This window comes from Acomys russatus, chromosome 3 (genome assembly GCF_903995435.1).
Source record: "Acomys russatus chromosome 3, mAcoRus1.1, whole genome shotgun sequence".
In the NCBI taxonomy this organism is placed as follows: Eukaryota; Metazoa; Chordata; class Mammalia; order Rodentia; family Muridae; genus Acomys; species Acomys russatus.
Window position 1 is genome coordinate 22,479,868 of NC_067139.1, and position 6,125 is coordinate 22,485,992.

Here is a 6,125-nt window from a genome sequence, read left to right on the forward strand (position 1 = left end):
GTCTTCTTTCTGATTTTGAAAAATTATCTTTCCTGTTTTCCTTATGTACTTTGCAGGCAGGCAGATTGCTTAAATGACTTTAAAAAAAAACAGTTTTATAATTTATTTTACATTATTTCAGACAAAAGAATTTTTCAGGTCTTCTTTTCACACAAGGCACAAAGCCATGTACCGACCTCTGAGTTGGTATCTAAAATAGAAAATAGAGGAGAAAATAAGAAGAATCATTTCAAGGATATTGTTTGCATAATTCTTATTTCACCCCATTTTACTGACTAAATTTATGTTTTGTTGCAAGTAGATTGTGAAATTCTCTACAAGCACGTAATTGTTTTTCAGAACTTGGCCACAAAAGACTGATAATAATTAACACATATGAGCGAAACCACTATGAGAGTCAGCCAGCTGGGTCAGAGAAGGCGAACCTAAAGCTCAGCTTTTAGATTTGTCCACATGTGTCTTATTCATAAAATGCGATAGACCTGCACATGTTAAGATCAGACAAAATCCCAGCACCGAGAAGAGGAAGTGGACATAAAGCCCCACCCTTAACCTAGAAGCTACTTGTAGCTGGTTCTTTCCAGAAAAGGAAAATTTGCCTTCTCTAAGGTAGAGTGTCACTAGGTCTGTCAACCACAGTCCAGGGAAGGTGCCTTGCCCAGGACTCTGTGGTCTTTTTTCTTTTGATATTTTTTTTGTCTTGTCTTTTTTGTTGTTTGTTTTTGTTTTGATTTTCATTTTGAGACAGAGGAAAAAAAATGAAGTTGAGTAAGTAGGGCCATGGGGGATGGCTAGGGAGGACTTGGGGAACATGGGGGATGGCTAGGGGGGACTTGGGGAACATGGGGGATGGCTAGGGGGGACTTGGGGAACATGGGGGATGGCTAGGGGGACTTGGGGAACATGGGGGATGGCTGGGGGGGACTTGGGGAACATGGGGGATGGCTGGGGGGGACTTGGGGAACATGGGGGATGGCTAGGGGGGACTTGAGGAACATGGAGGATGGCTAGGGGGGACTTGGGGAAGAGGAAAGATTATGATCAAAATATATTGCACGAAAAGTACTTTTTAATTAAAATATATGACAACAAGCAAATTAAAATGCCAAATTAGGCTGGTGAGATGGTTCCATACTTAGAGATACTTGCTGCCAAGTCTGATGACCAGAGTTCGATCCTGGGTTTGCACACAGTAGAAGGAGAGAACTGACTTCCTCAAGTTGTTCCGTGGCCCCAACACATGTGCAAGTGCTCACCTACATGCATGAGTGTGCAGCTACATGCATACATACATACACACAGAGGGTGACTAAGTAAAGAAATGTAATATTCTACATCTGAGTATTTGATCTTATTTGTATATTTGATATGGTTTCATATGTAACTTCCAGTGTTTTTAGTGATCTCTAACTTAAATTTTTATTTTCTTAGCATATATTTTTCAGAGAAGAAGACTCTACTTTTGGTGAAGTCTAATTTGTCAGGTTTTTAAAAACTTTCTGCTTGTGTATCTTTGTAACATAATCAGTCAGACACCATGTATAGGTCTGTATTTGGGTATATCTGTTCCACTCATTTATCTCTTTATTATACTGAAATGTCACCACAGCCTTGCTCTTTTGGCCTTTCGAATGCATTTAAATTAGCCATGGCTATATCTACAAACAGTGGTTCTAGGATTTCCTGAGGACTGTATGCATTTAGAGACTATAGACAACTTTGCTGTGGATCTTCCATTCCTTCAACATAGTATGCCATTTCTTTCTTTCTTTCTTTCTTTTTGTTTTGTTTTGTTTGTTTTCTTCAATTAGTTTCTCTCCCAACACAAGTGCTGTCTGTACATGTAGGACCAATGCCTAAGGAGTAATTTTCTTTTGGTGTTTTTAATGTTTGCTTTTACTGTTAGTGTGGAGAATAATAGACTTTCAGGTTCTTGGTTTACATTCTGTAAACTAACTGAATATGTGCTAGAGTTGGTGGCTTTGGGTTTGTAGAACCCTTGTGATTTTCTATGTCAGGACATTTACAAATGAGGACAATTTTACTCCCCTCATTTCATTAGTATGCACTTTATTTACTTTGCATGCTTTATTGGGCTGTCTGAGACTTCTTCCACCATGTTGGAAGAGAGTGGACACATTTGCCTTGTCTAGAGACATTTGCTTTAGAAAAATTTTAAATTAAAAGTTCTATTTCCTTAGTTGCAAAAATATTGCAAACTATTTCATGCTACGTGAGATGTGGCTGTATGTTTTTTCTTTTCATTTTATTTAAGTAGCTTAATTTCTGTTTATGGTATTTCCCCTATTAACTTTATATATCTGTAGATCTCTAGTTGAATTTACTATTAATTCCTGATGTTGGTGATTGTATTTTCTCAACCCTCTTTGTCAATCTTGCTATAAACTTGTCAATTTTATTAATCTTCATGTAGCATAAGGTTCTCTGAAAGCATTTTTGTAATAATTTAGAACAGATCCAGACCACATTTTCTTCAAGATGCTCTGATGATGCACACATCAGTGTCTACAAAGAAGCATGTGCCGAGGTGTAGTTTCTGAAAAGGCACCATACAAAGTGGTCCTGTGGATGCTCAGCTGCATCTTTTCTGCAATAGACCCACCATCAAGATATCTATTGTTGTGACTATTCTGTGCAAGCCCAACATCAAATTGCTCTCTCACATCAGATGGATTCAGTAGTTTGTCATGCACAACTTTTCAATGGCACAGAAGAGAATGACACTGAATTCTTAACACAAACCAGACTTCAGGTGGCGGTGACTTCATTGTGGGCCAACGGCTGAAATCTTTCTTTCAGATTCATTTTTTTTTTTAATGGAGCCTGAACCAGCCATTTTCTGTAACTAGGCAAGGCTTCCAGTGGAGGGACTGGAACACCAATCCAGCCATAAAACCTTCAGCCTACTCTCTGTCCTGTCTGTAAGATGTGCTGGGATAAGGTGGCATAGAATTTGTGATAGTGGCCAACCAATGAGTGGTCCAACTTGAGACCCACTCCATGAGAGGAAGTCCATGTCTGACACTGCCTGGATGGCCAGAAACCAGAGACTGGATAGCCCAGAGACCTAAGATAGAACCAGAGATGACTGGAAAAAATGCTATGAAATGATTCCTAATGATATTCTGCTATACTCTTAAACAATAGCCTAGCGTAATAATCAACAGAGAGGCTTCACCCAGCAACTGATAGAAACAGATGCAGAGACTCACAGGCAAGCATTGGGAAGTTCAAGGAACCCTGTGGAAGAGAATCAGGAATGATAATAGTAGCCAGAGTTGTAAAGAACCCCACAAGAACACGCCCACACAATCAACTAACCAGGGTACATTGGGCCCCACAGAGATTGAACCAACAGTCAAGGAGCCTGCATATGTCTGACTTCTGCATATATTAACATATGGTTGTGTAGCTTGGTGTTCTTGTGGGACTCCTAACAGTGAGAATGGGGGCTATATCTGATTCTTTTGCCTGCTTTGGGGACCCCTTTCCTCCTACTGGGTTGCCTTTTCCAGCCTCAATATGAGGATTTGTGCCTGGTCGTATTGCAACTTTAAATGCCATGTTGGTCGATATCCTTTGGAGGCCTGGCCTTCTTTGAAGCACAATGGAGAAAGAGGAGGAAGAAGAGGAGGAGGAGAAAAAGAAAGAAGAGGGGAGATCTGGGGGAGAGAGAGGGGCAGTGAGACAGAGAAAATGGAGGTGAAACTATATGTGGAATGTAACGTATGAGAGAAAAATAAATACATGTTTAAAGAATTAGATTTTTAATACTTACCTGGCAGGGGAGATACCATGATCACGAAGGTGGTTTTCCCAGGGTGAGGCTTATCCATTGCACTCCGGATGTGCTGACCCCTGCGATTTCCCCAAATTTGGGAAGCTGGATTGCATAATTTGTGGTAGTGGGGGACTGTGTTTGCGCTCTCCCCTGGGGGGGGGAAAAAAGAACTAATTTTCAAATTTACTTTAGTGTGTTGTGTGTGCATGTGCTTATGGGTTCCTGCAGATGCCAAAAGAGAGTATCAGATTCCCTGAAACTGGATTTATAGGAGGTTGTGAGATGCCAGACATGGGTTCTGGGGACCAAATCAAAGTCCTTTGAAAATGACACAAGTACTCTTATCCATGGGGGCCATTTTCCAGGTTCTCAAATCCCTTTAGATTGAGAAGAAAAGTGAATTGTTTTCTTTCTTTTGAGTGATAAAACTTGATATGTTTGCCTTTTCCTCCCAGAGTTCCTCTCAGCATTACTGCCTGTGGTCTTTCAGCACACCTGATGCTTTGGGATAAGATACTTCAAATGATGTCTCAGAATACTAGGTCCCTTTTATTGAACAGGGAATATGAACATGAATGAATAATAATGGTACAGAGTGGAATAAGGACTTACTTGAGGAACAATAGCTTACTTGATTCCATTGGTTTAGACATTATGACTACCCCCTTATACATCAAGTTTCTCATGAAGAGAAAGCAAAGAAAGAGTCTAGTTAACTGGTAAGACTAATTTATTTTTACTAGGAGGAAGAGCTAAAATTGATATTGTATCACGGAGGCAGCAGAACATGTTTGAAAACATCTCATATACCTTGATACTTCTGTGCTTGTTGAATGGCAAAGCAGTAGTTGCAACGCCTGTGACTAAATAAATGACAAAAGTAAGGTGGTGGGAAAGAAGAAGTCACCTCAGGAAGTAACTTAGTTGAGTCCAAGCTCTGCTTCTGTTCAGGAAAATTGGAAAGGGTCATAGAAGAGGCCTAAAGTCAATAACAGGATGAAACATTACAAGAGGTCATCGTCTTGTTCTCCCAACTGTGTGCGGGTAATCCTTGTAGAGATTGATCCTGGTCAGCATCACTACTGTGAGAAGTATTGAAGTGGCAGTGTTGTGGATGGATCTGAGTGGTAGATGATAGAATGTGTTCAGTCCCCTCCCAAGTTCTCCTAGATCTGCATCTTAGTTTGACGAGACTTTGGTGGACCTAAAAGCTCTCCAGTCTTCCAGGTTGCATCACTCAGCTGCCCTCCCATCCCATCTCGAGCTGTGATGGTCTATGATATCTTGGCAGGGCATATTTTAAGAGCTTGATGTATACATCCATATGTTCCATACAGCAACAGGGAGGCTACCACCTGTGGGTATCCCCCTTAAGTTTCCTTGTCTCCTAGATTTTTTCAAAAGTTCTTTCATAAGATTCTGGGAGATAACCACTTTTTTCAAGCTTCCACATTTTTCAGACAAGTTACACTTGCATTGAGTTCTCCCCTTTCTTCTCCCCGAGGTCACAGTCCACCATAAGCAAACCTTTGTCTTATGTCTCCCCCTGGGAACAATTCAAGCTCAGAAAAAATGCTTTCTGAAGATGCCTGGAATTGAGCAATGCCATTGCAAAACAGAAACTCCATCTTTCAAAACTACAAACATCCATTTTAAGATTGTTACCAAAACCATGAAGAGCCTCCCAAGTGCCTGTGGACTGCAGTTTTAGAAACAATTGTGGAGAGGAATGGTTTAAAAGCCTGAAGACCAATCTGCAAATGTCAGCATCAGTAGACTAGACAAATGGTTTCACTTCTCTGTCCCATCCTGTTGCTACAACCCTTTCAATTTGGTTTCATGGCTGCTTTAAGAGCTGTCTGATTTACATAGCCTTGGATTTTTTCCCCTAGCCTATGACTTGCTTTGTTCAAGAGAATGTAGATATGGCAGGTTGGCAAGTCCAGTACAGAACATTAGGAGGCCTTGCTAAATGAACAGCGTCAGTGTTGTGTGAACAATCCAGTCATACATTGCTACAAGTTGAGAGAAGATGGTAAGGTGAATTAAACTAATCCATAGCGATGCCATTTTTCATCAGAGGTACGTTATAGACCCCCAGTAGATTCCTGAAACACTGGATAATATCTAACACTCAGTACATGATATTATGTTCTACATATCTGTGCGTACATATATGCATGCCTCTAAGACCTAATGTATATATAGGCACAGTAAAAGAATAACAGAAACACCCAAGATTAACTAAAACAATGGTATAATAACATACTGAAATAAAAGTTGTATGAATTCTCCCTTCTCCATCTCTCTCAACCTGAAAGTT

General features: G+C 40.3%; 1 non-coding gene across 1 annotated transcript; it reads left to right on the top strand.

The window, feature by feature from the left end:
* The first annotated feature begins 3,791 nt into the window (after positions 1 to 3,791).
* Positions 3,792 to 3,955, top strand: LOC127187268 (U1 spliceosomal RNA). Its single transcript, XR_007830429.1, has one exon. It is a non-coding gene; the product is annotated as a U1 spliceosomal RNA (small nuclear RNA).
* Positions 3,956 to 6,125: the final 2,170 nt, after the last annotated feature.